This window comes from Peromyscus leucopus, chromosome 6, assembly GCF_004664715.2.
Source record: "Peromyscus leucopus breed LL Stock chromosome 6, UCI_PerLeu_2.1, whole genome shotgun sequence".
Classification (NCBI taxonomy): Eukaryota; Metazoa; Chordata; class Mammalia; order Rodentia; family Cricetidae; genus Peromyscus; species Peromyscus leucopus.
Window position 1 is genome coordinate 52,956,698 of NC_051068.1, and position 25,132 is coordinate 52,981,829.

The 25,132-nt window shown below is 38.8% G+C and overlaps 2 protein-coding genes across 4 annotated transcripts in view; one reads left to right on the forward strand and one right to left on the reverse strand.

Annotated features, from left to right (window-relative positions):
- Pdcd10 (programmed cell death 10) overlaps positions 1–5,629 on the reverse strand; it is a 40,966-nt gene extending 35,337 nt beyond the window's left edge. Inside the window, exon 1 of one of the 2 annotated variants that reach the window (XM_028867191.2) lies at positions 5,504–5,629. The gene's annotated coding sequence lies outside the window, so the exon portion shown is untranslated. The remainder of the gene's footprint in view (positions 1–5,503) is intronic. The other variant, XM_028867192.2, reaches the window with a different exon arrangement.
- A 401-nt stretch (positions 5,630–6,030) lies between these two features.
- Positions 6,031–25,132, forward strand: part of Serpini1 (serpin family I member 1) — an 81,277-nt gene continuing 62,175 nt past the window's right edge. Inside the window, exon 1 of one of the 2 annotated variants that reach the window (XM_028867189.2) lies at positions 6,031–6,156. The gene's annotated coding sequence lies outside the window, so the exon portion shown is untranslated. Of the gene's footprint in view, positions 6,157–6,345; positions 6,494–25,132 lie in introns of those variants that run through there. The other variant, XM_028867188.2, reaches the window with a different exon arrangement.

Below are 25,132 nucleotides of genomic sequence, written 5' to 3' on the forward strand. Positions count from 1 at the left end.
AACTCTGCACAGTCCAAGTCAGCAGGAGTGCTCTAATTCTTCAGTGATACAGTGATGAAGTCAGTGCGAGCCCCTGAAGATGAACACGACTGCGGTGAACAGTCAGTGAAGAAGCAGTGACAGAGAGGAGCACTCCTGTATCTAGTGAGCCAGGCCTACGCTGCGAAGACTAGTGGTAAGACTAATTGTCCATGTATACAAGTCCCAGACTGAGATAAGAAAATGGACTACCATTCCCCTGACAAACTCAGTCACAGAGCCTCAGTCTGAACAGCTCCAGCACTGATTTTGAGCAGTGAATTATGATATATAATACCAGATTATAATATATATTTTCCAATAGCATCTGAATAGGAAATCAAATACTTAACCCACCAATCTAAAGGAAAACAATCTATTGCACTGATAGGAAAAAAAAAAAAAAACCCTGGATGTAATGTACAAGTGGTCTGTTAGTCTCTGCTGTATGAACTTCCCAGCAGATTTCAAGTGTAAATAAACCTGCTTAATAAATAACAATAACTGTGCCCCAATGACCATGACATCTAAGGGACAATTTCTCTGTTACTACAACTCTAATGCTACAAGTAGGCCTTTAACCATGACACCATTTTACTGAAATGATTAAGAGCCTGGAATCTCCAGGGAGCCACCTGGACTGAACTAACGCAATTCCAAGCAAATATGAGTTCTGTGATCTTGGCCAAGTGCCTTATTTTCTCCTCCTTGTTTATAAATTGTGGATAATAATGTTCTTACCTCCTCTGATGGTTGTAAGGATTGTAGGTGGGCATGTAAAATGCTTGGCATGAACACTGGCCATATATATTAGATTCTAGCTCATGCCAAAGTAGACAATTTCACACATCAAACATACTCAACAACTACATAGGTGAATGAACCAAGGTATTATTACTATGCAATTTAGACTTACCTATGGTAAACTTATTCCCAAGAGACAGTTCTGAGGAAAGGGAAGTTAATTTCTAATGCTTACCCAATAATTCAATGTAACCCAATGATAAAAACAAATCCTTTGTGCTCCCCTTCATCCCTAAAGTAACACCAGATTCTAAGTAACTGTACAAGGAGATTACATAGGTTCAAATCACTTTTGCATAATTTAAAAAACCTGCTTCCCATACTCCAAAGGTAAAAGTGGCTTTGAAAAATAAGACTAATAGTGTGATGCCAGCCAAGTTGTGTTTTGTAGCTTAAATGAAATTCTGTTGTTTATATAAAATTGAACTGTGAAATTAAATTACAGCAAATAAATTACCTCTAATTGCCTCAACAGAAGTGCTTTCATTTTTATGTTATTTTTGAATGTGTATAAATATTCTATTACCTTAAATCTGAAACTCACAATATTTCAGATGCAATAAAGTATAAAATCACACCATCTTCTTCATGTTTCAGAGGAAAAATTCATGTATTTGGCTTAAAATTCTTAGTAACAATACTTATCGTAATAACTCTAATATTTTAACAACATATAAACAAGACCTCAGCTTAATCTCCTACAAACTGCATATATGAGATAAATATGAAGTTTTTAATTGAAGATTCAAATAACATTCAGACTAACTTTTTTAAAGTACCAAGTTTAGAATTTAGCAAAGACACATTCAATAATAAACCTTAGCACATCATCAAAATTTAAGCAATCACTTTTGACAATATTTTTCTGGACAGTGTATTGGTAAATGTATGAATGAGTAAAAGGCTACATAATTCAAAAATGTTGAATGTATTCTATTGTAATAGTGTGATACTGTGAAAAATTACATAATTTGTTTTCCAGACAAAAATCTAGCCTGCTATATCCTTAAAAATTTTTTTGCAAAATTTTAAAAACACTTTTAATCATGTGTCATATTCAAAGCGAGTAAAATATTATCTTAAAATCCTCAAATATAACTTTTAAGAAAGGCAAAATATAAGTTCCTCTGAAATTAGAAAGTTAGTTTCCCAAAATCATCTTCTCTCAAGAAGGTTGTATTAAATCCTGGTTATAACTACAACCAAAAAAACGCAAAGAAGCATGGAGACAGGTCTAGATGCAAACCTTTCCTCCAGTCCTTCTAAGACTTTAGCAATTTAATTGTATTCTGAGTTGAATGTGTAAACTTATTTCTTTCTATCCTTGGTGTCCTTGGCCATAGGCAAGTAAAATAACTGTTTTGAAGTTTAAAAAAAATATATATATCTCTAAAGAAGAATAACGTCCATTAAAAAGTTTCTTCCATGTCTATTTTGTTATAATGCATCTTGCTTGTTTTTAAAAAGCAAGGCAGTAGCATGTTTTCTAAAATGCTGAGCTACACAGAAATTTTGGTGTAAAAGAAAATAACTCCTTTATATGTTCACAATGAAACTACTTAATGTAGACTTTAGAGATCACCAAGAAAAAGTACCTTTCTATAATTTACATTAAACTTCTGGCATTAACTCCTTTACATCTGTCCTAAATTCATTTGAAAATTCCTGTATCCTTCAACTGGCTATGAGGAAAGAAGCAAATGCTTCATTCATTTCTGTATTTCTGTCCCTAGCACGATACTGGAGGCACTATGCTTGAATATATACATTCATTCATTCATTCATTCATTCTGCAAATAATTACTGAAAACTCACTGCTAAATAGTACAAGAGGTAGGCTAAGCCATAACAAATGAGAATGCCTTGCCCGGGTAACCTTTAGGATGGTAAAATATTATTCAATCAGTACAGAAATAGTAAGTTCCCCTTGTGACAGTGTCAGTAGAATTCAGAATATGGGGAAGAATTTAGTATATGGAAGAAGTCAAAATAGAATACAGGGCAGGATCTATTCTGGTTTGGGAAAGGAGGTCTCAGAGTAAGACAGGCCTTGAAGGGACTGACCACATTGGGAGAGGGAAGGTGAAACAGGACAGGGGAAGAGGTAGAATTTGTAAAATGATCCCCAAATCAGGAAGTATCTTATAGTAGAAAAACAATAGCTAACGATAAGGTTAGAGCCATTCAGGAAATAGAGGACAAATTGGTGGCATTAAACAGAGTAAGAGGATCATGCCATCAAAATATTTGTAATGGTCACTTTTTTTCTTACATACAATAATCAAAGTTTTGAACATAATATTAAAGATGTATGGTCAAAAGACCTGGATTATAACCTAATCTGTTCCAGGCCATATGACCTTGGGCAAGTCACTAAACCAACCCAAGCCTTTTCTCCTCTCTGTAGCCACTCAATTACTCTACCAACTGGGACTACAGAGATTAATAATATACAGTTCCTGCTCTTGTAGACTACCCTTTAAGACAAGGACAGCTATATAAGGAAGACCTCTAAAGTCCTACAAAGGACTGCAATGTCTGCAAGTCGATGCAAAGCTACAGTAGAGAACAACTGTGGCCACTGAGAGCTGCACACTATAGGTTAAACAAGCCACGGTGAATTCTAGCTAGCAACTGGAGGATTTTAAATACAGCAGTAACATCATTCCTCTCAGCACTACAGGTGTAGTGAGGAAACACTACAATTATAATGGACCTCAGAGACACAGAGATGTTTAGAGTAGACAAAAAAAGTTAAGTTTTTCATTTTTGTTAAAAAATCCTCTCCATAACCACATAGCTAAGTGCCAGTTAAAACTCATTTCAAGCCTTTCCCAACAAACAGCAAATGTCCAGTCATCTAGAAAATATACTGGCATTCGTGCTTTACCAGCATTGATGTATATACGGCCCATTTAAACCTTTTAATCTACTTCAAAAGCAAATTAACCCCACAATTTCCCATTTGTTTAGCTGCTTCTTCCTTATTTTGTACTACTCTATGCATGATGTTATATTATCCCTGATTTTGTCCCATTTTATGCTACCATACCTCTCCATTTACTTTAAAAGTCACAGTAAAACAAGACCATATTAACTTGAACGACAGAGAAACAAAGATTCTTCTGATCCCAGAGAAGTTGGGCATTAAAAAAATTGTTAATATTAATCATAGTAAGCAAAGCACATTTAAAATATAGTATATTTATTTATAATATATATTATGTATTTAATATTTTAATTTACACAGCATGCCTACTAACTATAAATGTGCATGTTTATGGATATAATCTTATGAAGAAATCTTGTCTTCAATAAAAAACTCTTACAATTCTATTAAAAACTATCTAATATTATCTATCAGCTAAAATTAGTCACTTGTTTGAAACTAGTGCATTGCTTTTTACTGAATACAGAAGCATCATTTTTTCATTCTTTAACGTTAAGAATGAATTAAAAGTTACAGATGATGGCAAGAAAAAGAAAACATACAAGCGCTTGTTCTACTACTTATAAATGGAGTGAAGAAAATGAGGGAAAAGTAAAAACCTCACACCAAAAAAAAAAAAAAAAGTCATTTCTGGTAATGACCATGTTATAACTTCTCCATGATTCTGCATTTAATTTTCACTCAATGAAAACATTAAAATGAGTAAAATAAGTTTTGTGAAAGTTTCACCCATACTTTACTCTTGGTTTTAGAAAATAGAAAAGTACTATTCTCGTTATGGCAATGCCGAGCTTATTGCTAAATATTATCTATCCTTTAAAAATGGCACTTGGAAGTTGACTGTTATCATTTAGTATGCCACAGAAAAGGGGGTAAATATCTAAGCTAAAAACGATCCTTCCTGTTTTAACAAAACGTTAAGAGAGGATGCTGTGGGAAGAATTTCACTCCACTTCAACAAACCAAATCTTCACATCCTAACGTTCCTGAGGAATGCACACACGACTTGGCAACTTCTTTTATCCGCTTCCAGCACTACCAACCACCTCCCCACTTTCTTTCTAGGCAGACAACTCTGGTCAGAACTTGGACTTTCAGCGGACTAGATTCTGGAGATCTGTGTGACCTTGGGCACGTCATTTATTTCTTTAGTTTCCTCACGAGCATCCCAAAGTGAAAGCGCTTTTGAGTACAGTTCAGAAGTAAAAGCATCTGACGTCTTAGAGTTAAAGGGGACAACCCTTCCTAGTTAAGAATTACCTCCTTAAAGAGGCCACATCAGGAAACTGGAACTGAGTCGGAACTGTCAACACTGGCTCTCCTCTTCCCTCAAAGGGCATAACCCCAGTCACACCGGGAGCCGACTCCGGGGCTCCCACGCTCGCTCCAGGCCTTGCACAGCTCCAGCCTCACCTGCCGGGGACCCCACCCCAGCACATCCGCCCCCTCGGTCGGCGGGGACCGGGAGGCCGACCTCACCCTTCCCCTCCGCCCGCACCCACAGCGGACTTCCTGGAGGTGCCGGGCCGGGCCGGGCAAGCGGCATTTACAAACCAGCTTTACGCAGCTCGCGTAGAGACCTCGCTGACGCCCAGAGGGCCCCGCTCCCCGCCCGTCCGCCCGCCGGCCAGAGCCCAGCCCCAGCGCCTCCGCCTCGGCCTCCGTCAGACCCCAGACCGCGCTGGCTGCCCGCGGAGCCGTGCGGACCCGAACCGAGAAACCTCGCCTTACCGGCAACTGAGGCACGGACTTCACTTCCCACCTTTGGAGCCCTCTTCAACTCCCGGATCAATTCACTCCGGCGACGCCGGAAGGACCCGAGAGGAACCAGGCGTTGTCCGGAATCCTGCCCAGCCGGAGTCGCGCAAGGCCCGACGGGGATTCGTAGTTCCGCCCGCCAGTCCCGTCAGCACTTCCTGCGATCAGAGGACCACACTTCCCAGAAGGCGCTGCGAGAACGCCTAGGGCGATAGGTGGGGACACTTCTAGCCAATAGGAAGAGAGGTCCCCGCCTTTACGGGAGGAAGGGAGATGGAGAGAGAGAGAGCGCCCAGAAACGGAGGGAGGGCGGGGCCGACCCTCACCTGCACCAATCAGAATGCAAGGCCGGCCCTCAGACGCCGCGCCCACCGGTGGGCGGGGCGCGCGGATGGGTGGAAGGAAAAGGGTGGGGGACCAGAGGTGGCCAGCGACCGGCAGCTTGGGCTGGGTCCTTCCTTGGGTAGGCGGCGGAGGAAGCCTCCAGGGACTGGAGGGGTGGAGGAGGGAGGGTGAGGTGTGGGCTCCGCTTGGGCCGAAGCGGCGATACTCCCCAGGACAACCCACCCCGGTGTTCCCTGGGCCAGCCCACTGAGAGGGCTGAACGGGACCGGAGGAAGCGCCAGGTGCGACGCAGGGTGGGGGGCCGCGGGTGGGAGGGGGGTCGAGGCGGAGCGGACCGAGAACCAGCACCGGAGAGACCACTTGCTTCGGTACCGCTTCGCGCCGCCTGCAGCCCGGGCTGCGCAAACGGCAGAGGGAGGAGCCGGAGCCCGAGGCTCGGCCAACGAGAGGAGGGGAAGGCGGAGCTTGGGGCTCAGTAGAAGCCCAGGCTCAGCCCGGTCTGTAGTTTCCCCGCAGAGAGGTAGGAGCAGGAGCCCGAGCGAGCGAGCGAGCGAGCGATCGCAGCCCGCCCAGCTTCCTCTCCAGCATCCCGAGCCCGGGATTGCAGGTGTGCGGGAGGTAAGCGTGGGTGCCCTTTGCCGACGCCAGCATATCGCCCGGGGGAGAAAGGTTTCTGACAATAGGAACGCCAGGGCAGAGATGGAAAGAGTGCTACGTTGTCTTAAGATAGCGGCGCAAACCTTTTCCGGGGAACGAGGTACAATTTTGGACTTTAGTAGGGAGAAAAAAGCAAAAGGTAACTCCGTCTGAGGTTTGAAGGGCGCGGTTAGTGGTTTTGTTTTGAGTTGCACCATTAAAACCGATGTGGGAGACCGCAAGATTGAAGAAAGCCCTGTTAATTGAGAACCAGGTGGACGGTGTCTAGATAGGTGCGTAGCTGGTAAAAAGCAAAAATGTCATTGATCTAAAATCACTTCGGAACTATTTCACTAGGAAGATAACTTTGTTCTCTTCAGTACCTGCCGCTTGTGTTGGCTTATCTTATCAGATTGTTCTGCCACGGACCTGTTATCCAGGGTGATTGTATTGCAGGTTCCTGGGATTGCGAAAATGTCTAGATTAAAGGAGCAAATGATAAAATAGAATGGGTTCAGGCTGAACCTATCGTTAAGTGTAACTTTTACCGCGATAATGAGAAAATAAATTTAAATAGGTGGTTATTCAGCGTTCCTTCCTGCTGGCGCTGGAATATTGAAACAAAGACCTGGATTCAGCCTACAACAGGAACATATGGTGTACTTCATCGCTGCTCCTTAATCTCTCATTTGTGTCCGGTAACATTTGCTCGTCTTTTTAAAACAGGAGTACAAGGGAAGCTGTATGGAGGAGCATTCCTCTGTTGGAGAGACTAGGTGTAAAATGATAACCTTTAGTATGTTATAATGGGTTCCGACTTTAGAGATATATAGTATCATAAAATAGTTCATTCTCATGTGTATACTTTTTAATGTAAGTTTAATAAATGTGGGTGGAATTATGTTGAAATACTTGGTGAAGGTAATAGTCTTCCATACCTCTGTGTAACTAGGACAGATTACAGCCTTTTCATTTTGGAAAAGTACTAAGAATCTATCAGCTTAGTTCATTTTCTTGTTGTTACATAGTGCCCGAGATTATATGCCTATTAATGATAGTACCATATTGCAGCAAATCTGCTCTGAAATGCCTTTATTATGACAGTTGACTGTTCATAGAGTGTCAGAATACTTTAGATTTTTTAAAGAATGATCAATAAGATCCAGTAACTACCTTCTATCTTCTTCTGTTGTTGTGCTATTCTGATTTACTTTAGGGTTTTGAATTTTGTTTTTGTAATGCACACAATTGCCTTTTTAAGATGACTGGCTCAAAGGTATTCTCTCCATGGCTTAAAGTTCAGTTCTACTGAGTGCTTGGACTGATGAGAAATCTACATCACTGAGTTAATTAGATCCTTCCCTCCCACATTCTCTTATCATATGCCAAAGAACTGTGTACACAGACAAATCTTAAAAAATAAAAATAAACACAAACAAAAATATCTAGGCTTAGATTGACGATCATGTGAGTATGAGAAGATGCAAAGAGCTTCTAAGAGAAAAAGCAACAGAAGCCACTAAACTTAGCAGCCACAGTAAGGATGGATGTTGTTTCTGATACACTACTGGAGACCTGTTAATTGCTGTAGTCATCTAGCTGGTGTGATCTCCAGACCATGATTTGGGGAGAGCAAATGTGATCTGGTGCTTTAGTTACACTTGGAAAGGATTGTGCTTGCCCTTGTTATTTGTGATGTAGGTGCATAGTCCTGAGTCAGAGTCTTGGATGCTAAGGCTCCACTGCTGATTCATCTGGAAACTGAATACCTGTTGTCACCATCTTATTCCCTCCACAGAGTGATAGTAGTTACTTACATGACTGCTAATGAAGTTCTTTCAGAGCCTTTATGAGAAGGACCTTTTGAAAGAACTTTTGATGGAAATCAGTCAATAACCAAGAAAATGGATAGAAGATAATTGACATGAAAACAGCTGAAATGTAGATGCATTTTGAATCTCACCTAGCTATATACATCTTAGGTATGAGATGTCATAAGACTAAAAAAAAAAAGATTGCATTTTTGAATTACCTAATCTTTCCCTGTTTTCACGATTGGATCCTTTTAAGAATTCAATGGGTGAGATCGGGTTCTTGTGTCAGTTTGAGAGTGAGAAGACCATGTTTCTATATGAGAGCAAATCATTAGCATATCATACTTGAACAATTATTTTTTCACCTTGAACCCTTCATCCAATTTAATTGATGTTCACATTCTATTTCAGATAACCAGAAATGTTTTATTGGTTAGTGTTAGGAAAGGCCATTCAGTGTATATAAAGTATCAGCTATGATTAAAAAGCAGGTTATCCTACTCATCTCATTTTTTGCTGCTTATGCATAGCTATGAGTGAGTATATGGTATGAAAAATGCAAATGTTTCTGTTCTGTAGAAACTACTCAGAGATGACTCTCCTTCGGCCAGAAGACTTGGTTAATTTCAAAGAGCATTATTTTTAGGACCTCTCATTAAATGTAATATTCTGACTCTAAGCCTACTGAGTCAAAAAGCAGCTAGAATACGTTTCTAGTGGGAGGTTTGATGACTGTCTCTGACACAACAGAAGAAGTACATACAGGTTCAAGAGCAAATGGTTTTGGTGTGAATGGGAGACAGGGAAATGGATTTTTTAAAAATGCTTGAGAAGCATACATTTGGCATGAGAGAAAAGATGCTGGATGTTTTCTGTTCATGTAAGAGAATATGACCTTCCTTTCTCAACCACTAATTTCTACAGACCTACAGACATTACTTTTTTACACTGTGAGTCACTATATCATTAATACATTAAATTTTGAACAGTTGTAGGTTATGAAGGCAGAACAAATACATGGTATTATTTGGACAAAATTTTTAAAAGAAATGAAAACTAAAGTGATATTTATTCCCTTAACAGAGCTACTTAAACAGACAATATAAACAATAACCAGTTTAGATTTTTACAAAATTTCCTAAGGTGAAATACTGGTTTGGGGATCCAGATCAATTGTTTATTCAGATAAGGATTTGTTTTGCTTTTTTAGTCTTGCAGCTAATATTTTCCATATCTCATCCTTAAAATTTGGGTAATTATGGTTTTTTTCTATTTTTATAGGATGTATAAATAATCATTTTCATACATGTAGAGTATTATATTTTTATTGTCATTGTCAGTACTGGGAGTTGAAGCCAGGCTCTCAGGCGTGATAGTTAAACAGTCTACCACTGTACTATTAGCTCATTAAATTTGGAATTTGAAATCTTCACAGGCTTTTCTTTGTTTTTGTGTGATAGGATGTTACTCAATTCCTTAGGCTGCTCTTGAAATTTTGACCCTACTCCTTAACTTCTCCAGGAGGCTTGGGTCTTGGAAGTTAGAGCATTAGGCTCTCCAGACCAGGTGCTTCTTTTCTAGCTCATGTTGATCTGGAGCAAATCCTATCAAGGTCAGCAGAAGGAAACTGCGCTGTGACCACCCACTCAATTGGACATGTTGTGCAGTAGTGGGAAGTATACAGTGAGACACTTGTATTTCCATAGATAAGACAGTTGATCCCACCGAGTGGTTACTGTGTAAGTTAGTTATTCTGAAAATGCCTTTGTTCTGATTAACTATTCAGATGTGTTGATTCGAACCAGATTTGATTCAGACTTTGTGGACTGCAAAATTTTATCTATAGTTTTGGGTGACAGGATTTCTAAATTTATTCCAGAGGCAAGAGATATGGTTGAGATGCGTGGCACTGCCAGGACATGCTCCCATGGTGGACATTTCCCAGCCACAGGCTCACCTCCATTTGCCATCAAGCCTCTGAGAAAGATCTTTGCTAATGTCTTCCTTTTAAATCTGAATTTCATTGTGTAAAATCTGAATTTGTTCTTCAGTTTCTCTAGTTATTTTTTTCTACCCCACCCTCAAAAAGAGGAAAGAGGGCATCCTGTATTATTTAAGCATTTGTAGAATTGGGTGTTTGATACTTTTGACTTGACATTTTAGAAAATATAATTTCGTTTGTGTCAGAATTAAAAATTTTGAGCCGGGCGGTGGTGGCGCACGCCTTTAATCCCAGCACTCGGGAGGCAGAGGCAGGCGGATCTCTGTGAGTTCGAGGCCAGCCTGGGCTACCAAGTGAGTTCCAGGAAAAGGCGCAAAGCTACACAGAGAAACCCTGTCTCGAAAAACAAAAGAAAAAAAAAATTTTTGTAAGGTTTTTTTTCTCTTTTGTTACTATACACTTGGTGAATGATAGTTAATTATAAACAATTCTTTGATAATGAAATTAATAACAGAAGCTATTTAGCTAGCTATATTTGTTTTAGCCAACATTTGCTAACATGCTGATGGATATAAATTAGCTTAGAAGTGATGATTAATCTTCCTATTCCTTTGACACTCGCATGCTTAGTACTGTGCTCTGTATTGTTAGATGAGTTCATAACTGCCTTGCTCATCAGATATTCAGGATCTTCAGGACTAATACTGAGTTTCATTGGCTTTTATATGTATGTTAAGAGCCTTATACATAGGCCATGTTTAATAGTGGTAACATGTTCAGCTATTTGCCAAGCTATTTTATCATTTTACAAACAAGTTCAACTAGGAAACTTCACTTTGCTTAAACATCTGATTTAGCACTGAATTCAGCTCTCTGCCACAACAGTTGTCTATACTGAGCTCAGAATAATCACTGCTGTCTTTTGTTGGATTTCTGAATGAATAGAGCACATATTATCATTAACCTAAGCCTAACATGGTATATGCTTTAGTTAGGAATTCATGCATGGGATGCCATTTAAAGATCTTCCACTCCTTGCCTCTAGAATTGCATTGTTTTAAAGATGTCTTTAGCTTATATTACCCCCAAATGCATATGTTTGTGTTTATGTGTGTGTGTGTGTGTTTTTATCTTACCTATAGAAGTACTTACTGAAAATTAGATGAATATAGTATGAGGCTTCATCTGGACTGGAATTTAGTCCTTAAAATACAACATTTGTTCTATTATAGCAAAAGGGTTACATCAAGAAGGCTATAGTAATACTAATTAAAATATAACATTTGTTCTATTTTAGCAAAATGATTACATCAAGAAGGCCAGAGTAAGACTAATTTAACTGAGTGACACATGTGTTTGTTACCTTGGAGTTGTCACCAGGAAGGGATGAGTTTTGAGACTATGCTCAGTACTGGCCTGCATCATTTGGCTGTGGAAGTTTGAATTGCATGTCAACTTTGCTACCATTTGAGCCCCTTTGTGGTTTAGCCTAGGAATAGTGCTTAGAGCTCCTTACTAACTTGTAATTAATGTGATAAGGCAAACAGAATTTACTCTGCCTTAATAAGCTCATTTTTAAAAATATATTCATTGTTTTTCTTAGACATATCTCAACCAGAATTACCAGTAACTAGTTCACATTGCTCAGGCTAAGAGGTCAGTGAGTACCTCTCAAATGTTGTCCGTCTCTCTCCTAGCATCTTGTTTTTGTTATTGTTTTGCTGTTGTTTTGAAATGAGAAGAGATCACTGGAAAAGTTCTCATATTTTTCTCCACTTGACCTTAGCCAGAAATAAAACAAATGATTGATATGTTGCCTGTATTAACTTTCTTTTGTTCTTTATTTTAAGATAGCATTTCATGTTCCCCAGACTGGCCTGGTACTCAATATATATCCAAAGATTATATTAAACTCATGATCCTCTTGCCTCTACCTCCCAAGTGCTAGGTTTATAAGTTTAGGCCACCACACAGCTGTCCTTTGTTTGATCATCTAAATTTTGTTGGGTTATAGGTATTTTAGCACTGTTTGAATTGAAGAAGGAATTTTATTTTTTCCATCTCTTAGTAAGATGCTATTATGAAGTATAATATGAAGTATCATGCTGTTACAAAGTATAATACTAGCCACTCACTTGAATTAAGTTAGTTATTGAAGCGTTTAATAATTGTATTCCTCACATAACAGTTTAAAATCTTTGAGGCAAGCAATATATATGAGGTATATTCAGCCTTCTAGTTAAGAAGCCTCTATCTAGTTATCTACATAGATTTTTAATTGCTTACATATATTAAAATCATTTAATCTGTCTTTAAAGCAGTTTAAATCATGTATGATAAGTCCTCTGCCATGTTCTACCACATGGAAGTCGAATGACATATTCTTACAGCTGGATAACAATGTTGTATTTTTTGTTTCAGGTAACTCAGGAAACTTAAAAGGTTATGAGGTCTTACACAAAAGGTGCACAAATGAAATCTGTCAGAAAAGGTGTTTGGTTTAGTTCCTGTATTTAACGTCTCTGTGTTCCTGTAAAGAACTCGAGCCACTGAGGTGGTTGAGCAGCTAAAGGGTACTTGCTGCCCAGCCTCAGGACCTGGCTTGGGTCTCGGCCTCACATGGTAGAAGAGAGACCTGACTCTGAAAGCTGCCCTCCGAGCTGTGTGTGCTCATGGCACTCATGAATGTGCACCCCACACACATACCCACCTACATACATGCATACACACACACACACACACACACACACACACACGTATGCATTCATGAAATACATATATACAATATAAAATTATAAAGGATTAAGAACTACTCGAGTATTTTGTTTAAGACAGGTCTCACTAGCTTAAGCTGCTCCCTAACTTGCTGCATAGCTAGGGCTGACCTTGAGCTCCTCTCCTCCTCCTCCTTCTCCTCCTCCCCCTCCTCCCCCTCCTCCCCCTCCTCCCCCTTCCCCTCCTCCCCCTCCCCTTCCTCCCCCCTCCCTCTCCTCCCCCCTCCTGCCCCCCCTCCTCCTCCCCCCTCCCTCCCCTCCTCCTCTTCCTCTTCCACCTCCTCAGTGCTAGGATTATAGGCCAGTTCCACCCGGGCCTGACAACTGCTCATGTTCCACAAAACATAAAAGCAGATTAGATGATTTAGAAATGGAGAAAGATTAACAGAGTCACCAATTTGTATATGTCATCTGGCTGCTATTTGTCATTATGCTAAACTGATGACTGATGTCAGCCTGAGCTCTGATATTTTGATCCTCAATTATTTGAGTGGATCAGTTGTTTGAAGGGTATGGGGGGGGCGCCATGTTGGGTAAATTATTTGAAAGTAAAGTACATTTAAACTAACAACAAAAATATATTTGGGCTGGGCAGGTGGTTTGGGGGGTAAAGGACTTATTGTGTAGTTTGAGGCTGGATTACGTATCCCCAGCACCCACATGAAGCTGAAAGCTTTACAGGTCTGTAATCTGTCTTAGTGCTCCTACTCCGAAATGGGAGGCAGAGGCAGAAGAATATCCACCCTTGCCTGCCTGCAGTACAGTGCAAAGACAAAAGTGAGAAGCCCTGACTTAAACAATCCAAGGTCAGCTATCTGAGCAGTGCCTGCCACACACTCTGTGGCACATAGTGCCTGCCCCCCCCCACACACACACCACCACCACCACCACCACCACCACACACACGAATTTAAAAGAATGCAAACAAATCAGTTAATAGTAATGTCAAACCAAACATTTTGCAAGACATGGTAGCCACACCTTTAATCCCAGGGTTCAAGAGACAGAGGCGGGCAGATATCTGCAAGTTGGAGGCCAGCCTGGTCTACCTAATGAGTTCCAGAATAGCCAGGGCTATGTAGTGCTTCACTGTCTTCAAAAAACATAGAAACAAACACCCAAAAAACTGTATTCCCAATATGTTGCCCCCAAGTATTTAAGAATTTAAAAACAAACGTCTCAATAATAAATATTTTCAGCTGTAAGTTTTAGGCAAAAAACAATAGGATTTATTTTACATTCCTACTTTATTTAAGAGCAGCAATCCAGAGGTGAGTAGACTGCTTTTTGTGCAGAGGCTCAGCATTTTCAGGATCTTTGACCGAGCAATTTCTCACATTTACGTGTAAGGCAAACAAATCCTTTGCCCATCTGTCCAGGTATCACGTTCCAGTCCGAGGATGGAAGAATGGGGAATGAAGCGTTGAACCAAGAAATAAAAGCTTGGGGACTGGAGAGATGGCTCAGCAGTTAAGGGCACTGACTGCTCTTCCAGAGGTCCTGAGTTCAATGTGGTCCCAGCAACCGCATGGTGGCTCACAACCATCCGTAAATGAGATCCGGTGCCGTCTTCTGGCTTGCAGGTCTATATGCAGACAGAACACCATATACATAATAAATAAATAAATAAATAAATAAATAAATATTTAAAAAAAAGAAAAGAAAAAAAAGCTTTCCTAAAGCCCTCCAGCAGATATCCACCGTGCACCTCAAAGGAAGATGGAATGAATATCAGGGAATTCTGGTATATGAAGTAAAGGGATGGAAGTTGGAAAATGACTGGGGGATAACTTTCAGTAGTGTCAGCCAGACTGTTCATTAAAACCATGTTAACTTTAAATTTGACTCTCATCCTTAGAAATTCAATGCTTTCTATTGGGATTAATCCATGGAGTCTATTTAATGATCAAAGGAATTTATTTGGGGATTAACTCACAAGACAGAATAAAGGAATTACTCACAGGATCCTGGAAGGGTGAGGCATGGTCCAATGCGGTTCTCTAGCAAACTCTGCCCTGGTCTGTATCAGCATCCAAAACCACGAGGTAGGGAAGCTAAGAGAAAGCCACAAATGTGCATCCTAGGTCTTAAGGATCCCTGGTGGCCATGCCCCAAGGGCATGTACCTCAAGGTCATAGGCAGGTGTAACAGCTACCTGCTACATTACTAGGGGCGGTGATTCAGGGTATGGCTCAAACAACCACCCACTACAGCTTTCCCCCAAGCTCACCTGGTACATTAGCAAAGTTTAGCTTTTCCATGCCAACTTTCATCTGGGTAATTAGCAAATTTTAAGTCCCTGGGCAAAGAGAATCCTTAGAGACTGATGGCATCTCCCTCCAGAAAGCTACCTAGCCAGCAATCTAAAACCTTTCCTGAAATTTTTCACTGAAACATTTTCTGTAAAATTTGATTATATTGTAATCTGCCTTAAAATATTGTAGAATCTAAGTCTGTATGGACTACATTCAATAATATGGGTTTGTAGAGCATGGTGATACACACCTATATTCCTGGTATTTGAGAGGCTGAGCTAGAAGGGTTATGAGTTTGAGGAGGCCGGCCTGAGCTCCATGGCAAGACATTAACCCACCAAATAAATAAATAAACAATAGTTATTGATATTAGGATTGCATTTAAGAAGAGTTGAACATTTGCTAAGCTGCCTGACAAGACTAAATAAGCAATTGCTTCCTAGAGGGAAACCATATAAAATTTGTTGCCGTAGAAAATGGTATTATCCATTTCTAAAATATGAAATGTTGCCAACATCTACACAGTGATTACTATCTGCAGGATGATTCATCTGTACAATGACACATCCTGGACTTAGCAGTTGTGATGAATTATTCTTTCAGATAGGAAAGCCTGAGGAGAATTCCAGAGGGAGGAAATGAAAACTGAAAATTTCACCTGCATATAGACTCAATTTTACTGATGTTACTGAACAATCTTGGCCGTATTGTTGCTGTATTTATACTCTTTGTATCAATACTTTACTCCCATTTTACTTACCTATCAGGTTCCCTTATGAAAGTGGCTTTAGGGTGAGCAAAATTCCCAGCTAATGACCACATAAGTTTCTAAACTCTTAGTCATTCAGTAACATGGGATTGAGTATTATAGGAAGATAAAACAGAAAACTAATTGACTGCATGTCATAATCTGTCAACATAGTTAACAGAAAAAGGCAACATGAAGCACAATCACATGTAAATGGTCATGCAAATCACAGCTCTAGTATTATAATAGTATTTGAGAAACCTAAGAAGCAGGAAAAATTGATCTATTGGTAATCAAGGAAAATTGTAAAGAAGAATTTAGGCATTATGATATATCACTTAATTTTGGGGAATGACAAGCTACCAGCTACTCCTATAGACACATAGCTTTCCTTTGTAAGTAAAGTTTTATTAGGACACATCTATTCCCCTTCGTTTGCATATTGCTTTTTTTTTTTTTTTTTTTTTTTTTTTTTGAGACAGGTTTCTCTGTGTAGTTTTGGTGCCTGTCCTGGATCTTGCTCTGTAGACCAGGCTGGCCTTGAACTTACAGAAATCCACCTGGCTCTGCCTCTCGAGTGCTGGGATTAAAGGCATGGGCCACCACCACTCGGCTCATATTGCTTTCTTACTGTAATATCAGAGTTGAACAAGGGATATCCACAAGCCTAAAATATTTCATATCTGGTCTTTTTAGCAAGTCTACCATCCTCTGAGTATATCAGCTCTGTAGGCAGACAAAACTGGGCTCGGGTTTTTTTGTTTGTTTTTTGTTTTGTTTTTGTTTTTTTGCTCCATATTTATTGCTATATAATAATAAATATCTTATTCAATTTCTTTAATTCTTAGTATGTGATGTATAATGGCTCAGTCTGTTTATGTTGGTATAGTATTTTGCTTTACCTAGCACTAGTTACTGCTCATTAAATGTTGCTATTCAATATCAAATTTATTATGATTTATTATTTTAAGTGAACTCTAACTTTGGTTCACATAAAAATTTAAAACTATAAAATTAATTCCTCATATGTCCAGGAAAAATGATCAGGAAACTAGAAATATTATACTTTACCTGTAAGAAATTTGAAAAGCTTCATCAAGTATTGTATAGAGATAATTTACTTAGGAATCACAAACTAAGTATGAAGTCCATCTATAGTTAGGATATAGTTAAGCTTAAATATTGTAGTATTTTAGGAAATCATGAGAATTGATTTTTTTAAAGGGTAAAAATGCCTTCTTAGAAACAAGGGGAAATGGTATTTAGAAGTAATCATAATGAGATCACTATATTACAAAAATAAAGGTTAGTATGAGGTACTATGACTATAGAGCAACAAATTAGGTAACCTTAATGTAACAGGCCAATAGCTAAGGGAAAAACCATGAAAACTAAGGTAGAACTAGAAAAAGTTAGAAATAATCTACCATAATGAAGGAGAATTTAATCCATATAATTGTAACATAAAATTTAACCACAACAGCACAGTAAAGATATATATCCTGGCTGCATATTGAGGCTGTCTCAAGCAAAATAATAATAATAATAATAATCCACAATATTTTTAGAAAAATAAGATGATAATTTCTATTATTTTATTATAAATAAAAAACAAACTTTGAAATAAATAAAAAAAGTTACACTAAAGTTATCCAGACACAAATACTATACAAGTGGGTGAATTTATATACAGTTAGAATTGGAATTCTCTGGGAAGTTGTGAAGTTTCACATGAAATGTACTTATCCACCACCAAAAGAAAAAAAAATTCATGACAGAATTAAACTAAACACACACACACACACACACACACACACACACATTTGTACATTGCCTGCATTCACTCTGTTCTCATTTACCTATATTTGTTTCATGTTACACTGTATACATAAGGTACATTTGTTTACATATATACAGATTCCACATATAAGACAGAATATGTCAGATTTTTTAAAGAATGCTACAAATTTCAGTGCTAAAACGATATTTAATTATGAAGGGCTAAATGTAGATTCTTAGTATCTGGAATAAGAGAAAAATATAGAACCTCTCAATTATGTTCGCTCTTCTAGTGAAGAGCCTGGAAAAGGCAAATAGAAAATTTCTTGATTAGAGCTGGGCGGTGATGGTGCACACCTTTAATCCCAGCACTCAAGAGGCTTTGAGGCCAGCCTGGGCTACAGAGTAAGTTCCAGGAAAGGCGCAAAGCTACATAGAGAAACCCTGTCTCGAAAAAAAAAGAAAAGAAAATTTCTTGAATTGAAACAAATAATGAAACCTATACTGGCAGTTGAAATGAATTTTGCATACATAAAACTCTAATAAGCACAGAGAGAGAGAGAGAGAGAGAGAGAGACAGACAGACAGACAGACAGACAGACAGACAGACACAAACCGACAGACCTTGGAACATGCAGCTCTAAATGTGAGGTCTCCATCAAATCCCACCCCACAGAGCTCAGGGAACTCCAAGGAAGAGAGGCAGAAAGAGTGTAAGAGCCAGAGGGGATGGAAGACATCAGGTGAACAAGGCCTCTAAATCAACTGAGCAAGGCTCATATCATCAACTCACAGAGATGGAAGCAGCAAGCACAGGGCCAGGTCTGCCCCAGATCCTGTGTATAGATTATGGCTTTCAGTTTAGTATTTTTATGAGGTGAGTCTCTGATTCTTGTGCATTCTCTTGGGCTCGTCTGTTGGTGTGCCCTGTGGTTTTTGTTTTATCTTACATTTTATTTTGTTATTTTATCTCTTAGAAGCCTGTTCTTTTCTAATGAGAGACAGAAAGGGAGTGGATCCTGATGGGAGGAGAGTGAGGAGAAACTGGGAGAAGTAGAGGGAGGGAAAACTGTTATCAGGACATATTGTATGAGAAAAGACTATTTTCAATAAATGGGGGGAAATAGATAACATCATTAGAAATTTGGGGAATGAAATTCAAAAATCAAAATGAGAAACTGACAACTATAGAATCCCTTAAATCAAAAAGAGGCAGTAACAGTCATTGACAAAAATCTGTCAAAATTGAAACCTTTGTGTTCTGGCCTCTGAGAATACTAGGCACATCCACTTTGACAAACACTTTGACCATTCCTCAAAATTTTAACCACAAAATTAGCATGTGACCCCAGTAATAACACTGTAGCGGTGTACCCAGGAGATTTTGGGAAACAAGTTTGCATAAAAGTTGATTCATAGGCAAATCAAACGTATTTCCATACAGTGGAGTATTATTTGACCATAAGAATGAATGAAGTGTTGATAGATGCTAACATCAGTTACCATTAAAAACAGGCCAAGCAAACCACAGGGTACAATAGGCCAATTTTTCTAGGGACTCTTTAGAACAAGCAAGTCCATAAAAACACAGAGTAATTTAATCATGGGTCAGAAGGTATAAAAACTGACTGTTAGCGTGTTTCTTTACACACTAATGGAATGCCCAAAACAGAGGGGGTAGTGATGGTTTCTCAATTTCATGAGCCTGTTTTTTTTTTAAACTGATTGAATTGTCTATTATAAAAACATTTCAGTGTGGAGAGGCATGTGAATGTGAAAGATAGCCAATGCTACCCTCTGACCTCTGCATGCACACATGCACATTCATGCAAACATGTACAGCACATATGTGTGTACACACAATACAGATATAGTTATTAAACCTATCAAATAAAAAATGTAGAATCAATTTCAGGGAAAGGGGATTATTTTAATTTTGACACCCCTTGGCTGGCCAGGAAACCTATATTTCAAAGATCAGGCAGGAAAAGACTTCCCTATTATATTTAAAACCAAATTTATTTTTTTAATTATGAAAGGTAAATCGTATTGCAATGAAAGTGATTTTTAAGGTACTATAAAAAGGCCAACCTAAGGCAAATTATACAAAGCTGAATTATGAGAAATGCCAACAGGCAGATAAAAGTAATAATAAAGAAATCAGTCATTTGGCATCATTGGCAAAATTAATGAAGAAAGATTGGCATCTTTAAAAGTGGGGTTGTTTATTGTAATTTTGGAATGCCGGGGCAGGGCTAAAATTTAAGCAGACAAACTGAAGTGGAAGAACTCATTCTAGTAGTTAATTTTCCTGTGGATGCACCAAACTACGTGACAAAAGCCACTTAAGAAAGCGAGAGTGGCTTGTGGCTTGAGGATATGTACAGTCCATCATGGTGGAGATGGTATGACGGCAGGAGTTCGAGACTTCCCACCTGTAGTTCGGGAGCAGAGAGTGCTGAATACCGGCGCTCAGTTCACTTTCTCCTTTTTGGCTTGTCCTGGCCCCTCGTCCGTGGAATTATTCTGGCTACGTTTAGTTTGAGTCTTTCCATCTTAATTAAGCCAGTCTCAAAACGTTCTTACACACATGGCCACAGATCTTGCCACATTGAGATATTAAACCATCACAATAAACTTGTCATGTCCTCCACTGCAGCACTCAATGACAGAAAGCAAGAGTGCAGCGTTCAGGGAATCCCAGTGGAGTGTGTTTGTGTTTATGATTCCTAATCCCTTAGCTCAGCACACAGAAGAACAAGAGTACAATCTTCTCTGTCATGCAAGGGACAATGCATTGGGGGGGGGGGGCACAGAAAATAGCAGATGATACTTTGTTGCCCACGTAAACATGAATTCAAGATTAAAGTAATGAAACAAGATACAAATGTTTGCCACTTCTTTTCTTTAAAGTTACTTAGATCTTAAAAATAATTGTTTTACATGCAAACAAGTTGTTACAGTGTCAAACACCAGGAGCTAATACTGAGATGTTGAAAGGGAAAAATTAATAATGGCCATATTTCCAGTCTCCCATAGTAGAAGAATGAAAACTGCTAAGATTAAAGAGAGTAGTCTATGCCAAGCAAGCGATTAAAAGTGGAATTTTGCAGTTATTTTTATGATCACAGGAAGGGTACATGTTATGGGTTTGTGGTCAGACAGTTAACATGCCATGAAACATCTTATGGTCAGTCAATTCTCAGAGCAATGGAAACAATTTACAATGTGTGGTTTACAAGATTATTGAGGAAGAACCAGTCCAAAAGTTGACCTCTAGCTAAGGACATAATCAGACTCTAACACTGTTTAACTAAAAAGAAAATGGACTCATCTGTCCCTTAAAACAAATAGAAACAGACTGCTACTGCCTAGCTTTTAATGGGATTAGAAATTAAATTTGGTGGCAAATACATAATTGCTATGAAATAGGATATTTTGTGGTAGAAAAGAAATCAATAGTATTGTGATAATGTGTTTGGTCAGCTATCCCAATCATTGGAAAACAGAAAAAAAATGTAAGAAACATTAAATTTGTTTTAAAACAATTTATTTTTATTTAGTGTGTGTGTGTGTGTGTGTGTGTGTGTGTGTGTGTGACATGTTTTCAAGTGTCTGCAGAGACCAGGGTATCAGATCCTCTGAGAGTCCCTAGCTTTTGTGAGCCACCTCCGTGGGTGCTAGGAACAGAACTAGGGTCCTCTAGAAAGGCAGCAAGCCTTGTTGCTGATTCATCTAGCCTCTGAGTCATCTCAGCAGCCCCCATATTAAAGTCTTTTTTCTACCAATGATAAAGTCAATACATGCTTTTTCACATTTGTAGAAGATAATATTAGTAACAAGGAATATGATCAAAGCAGAATATAAGCTTTAATGCAGGATGTCAGCATACTAAACCAATTATTACAACTATCCATGGTGTCATCCCTTCCTAATTTTAAATATAGGGTTTTGCTTTGTAGTATGGGCTATAGTTGGACATGAGATCCTCCTGTCTCAGCTTCTGGAGTGCTGTGATTACAGACATAAACAAATGCCTAGCTTTAGTTTGCTGTTGAAGATTAAAAGCTCAGCATTTCTTTTATCATTTAATGAGACTGGATCTCATAGCCAAGGATGGTGTGTCTGTCTGACTGGGGATGACCTTGAACATTTTGTCTTCCTGCCTCTGCCTCCTGAGTGCTGGAATTCCAAGTATGTGCCTCCAGTTCTGTTTTATGGATGCTAGGTATTCAATCAGGGCTTCTCTTCATGGGTTTTAGGCTAGCACCCTACCAAATGAGCTGCATTCCTAGCATCCTGTTATACAGATTTAAAGAGATAAAGTGAAATAAAGCAATACTGGGGTAAGGAAAAGAAAGGCAAAGAAGTAATATATAAAGGTTAATTTAAAAATTTAAAAAGCCATGGTTATATATGACAGGGCAGAATTCAAGACAAAAAGATTGAATTTTCACGAAAAGAGAGTCGTTTATAGTGGTGACGGTGTATTACATTGTGAAGATACCATAGCATTGAGCCTATTTGTAGCTTATAGAGAATTAAAACCTAAAACAAGTTGAAAAATAAACATAACCATGGCTGTTGGTGTCAGATCTGTATTCAGTTAGGTGGAAGTAAATGAGCACACAAAGGGAACACAAGGTTATGAATAAAGAAAAGAGAAGAACAAACTAGGGGTGAGGCGAGGAGATAACAGTGGCCCCATTGTGGTAGAAGTCATGTAGATCCAAGGGAAATCTGAAATATGGATTCAGCGGCAACTTTTGTCTTTCAATTGCTACAGGTCAGAAATCAACCCAGAGGTAAGTGTGTGTGATTACTGAAAGAAAATGCCCGTCTGCCACCATCCCCACTGTGCTGGGTTGTCTTGCCTGTGACCTTTATCGCCAATGGGATAGCAAACCTGAGGAAGCATTGGTCATGGAAGTTATGAATGAGCAATAAGAACAACTGTGGAACAATTTATAATTCCAAGTGGTGAAGATGACAAAATGTGCTGTTTGATGATTTTTGCTCATTAAAAAAAAAACATGGTTATGCATTTAGATAAAAAGGGGTTCAGTTATGAAACTGAAACTTTGAAGCATTGAAATCGTTCTGTCTTGAAAAGACAATTCATCGGCAGTCACTTGGCGTCTTGTTGCAAAATAATGGCGCCTTGGACATGTTTACAACACTGTTTTAAAATTACCACTTGCTTTTTGATTAAAGATGTCAGTTTTGATTGAAATACCCAGCTTCATTTCCTCTCATTGTGTTTGTGTGTATTTAGTACTCTAATTTATCCTGTTTGGAAAATTTCATATTATGGTTTTGTATGCCTCTTCATGTCCACAAAGCATATTAAGACACCTGTGCTTTTCATGCTCAGAGTCATAAATCCAGCTAGCTAGCTGGCATGAATAATCCATCACTGAAAATCATTTATCATATGCGGTGTGCCATGGTAATTGCTCTCTTTGCCTAGACAGTCTTTTTTTTTTTTTAATGTAGTACTCTGCTGGGGCTGTAGCTCAATGGTAGAGACCATGCCCAACATACACAAGGCCCAAGGTTTGATCCCCAGCAGCAACAACAAATACACTCAATATTTTAAATATTTACCTTTTTTCCTTCTCATCAGCATGGCTTGGTAATAAAATCCTGTTATAAGATCTCATCAGTCAAATGGGTATGGAATTCCCACAGAAGAGTAGCCTGTGTTTGACACGGGATTAGCTCCTGAATCTTGCCAACTCATTTGATGAAAAAAAAAAAAATCACTGTATCCATCAGTTAGTGTCTTAAGCCTGTTTCAGAAACTGTTTAATTTAAGCAAAGTGTTTACTTTTCTGTTCATTGCTACTTAATCTGTATGTTCAGACAAGTTAACAATGCTTCAGTAATAGAAACCAAACAAGAAAGGAATGGAGAACCCTGGGAAATTAGGGAAACCAAATACTGAGTGAGGTGTTCTGATAGAAGTTCCAGACAGACATGGGGCAAGAGTGATGCCCAGTGAGTTAGCGGAGCAAATGAAGGACAGCTTTATTGAATTCAAATGATGATCTTCATGTATGAGGAAGAACATAAATTCTTGTCTTTCCATTGAGTGGGAGATGACTCTTTCCCTTAGGGTTTCATACAATTTGTTTTGATACAAAAAATATTTGTTGCTTAAGAAGTAAAATTACAGCTATTGGTAAAGCACCCACCCGGAGGGACTTATTTTCAGAGAAAGGAAACCAAAACTGATGTTTTGCTTCCTCTACGCAGCTGCATTTACTCTTTTTCCAGCAATGGAAACAGTTCATGCAGAAATGCTTGAGATGGGCATATGAACACATTATATGTTATATAAGCTTTCTCCTTTTGCAGTTGAGCTCCGGAAGCTGTGTGAAAAGTTATTTCAGCTATACAGTTTGATGTAATAAGTAAGAACAAAATAAATACAAGGAAAATTAAGGAAGCACAAGAGGCAGCATGGAGCAGTGGGGTTATACTCATGTTTTCTTGGTACCTGTTTGTATGCTATGTGGAAGCAGTTCTTAGTATGTGAGCAGACAGTGAAAGGTTTTAAGGAGGCAGTGGGTGCTGCGTATGGGGAAATTTAGAAAACAACATTGTTTTTCAGGTCAGTACCTTTTCTATAACTTAAGCAGCATGCCAATGTCTATATATCCCCCTCCCCATATGTTATCCCCTTGGTTTTTATAACTGTTATTTGAGTCAATTATTGGTGCAATTCCAACTACTATAATGGGAAAAGTGACAGAAAAAGTCGCCTAAGTTACCCCAGGGATCAACCTATCCTACCAAGTCTGTATTGTTTCTACCAATGACAGGTCCTGCAATCTGACCATTATTTCAACAGTAACTACAGTCCTTTGTGTCTTTCTGTAAATTGTGAAGTTACTGCAGTGTTTGTGTCCCACAACTTGCACTGGGCAACTATGAATTCTCCTGCATTCTTAAAATTAGAAAAGTATGGGAGTTTATTATACATCTAAGCCAATTAAAATAAAATATTGATTAAATCTATATGGGGGAATTATAACTTCAGGGGAAAGGGCTCAGTTACTAAAGTCCTTTTTCAGTTTTGCAAGCATAAGGACATGAATTCAATCCACATGAAAGCCAGGCATACCAACATGGGCTCATAATCTCAGTGCTGGGAAGCCAAGATAGGAAGTAAGACCTGAGGCTTGTTGACCAGCCAATCTATTTGAATCAATGAGCACCGGATTCACTGAGAGATGCTGTTTCAAAAAATAAGGTGGAGAGCTATTGAAGAAAACATCTGATGTTGACCTTTGGTTTCCCTACG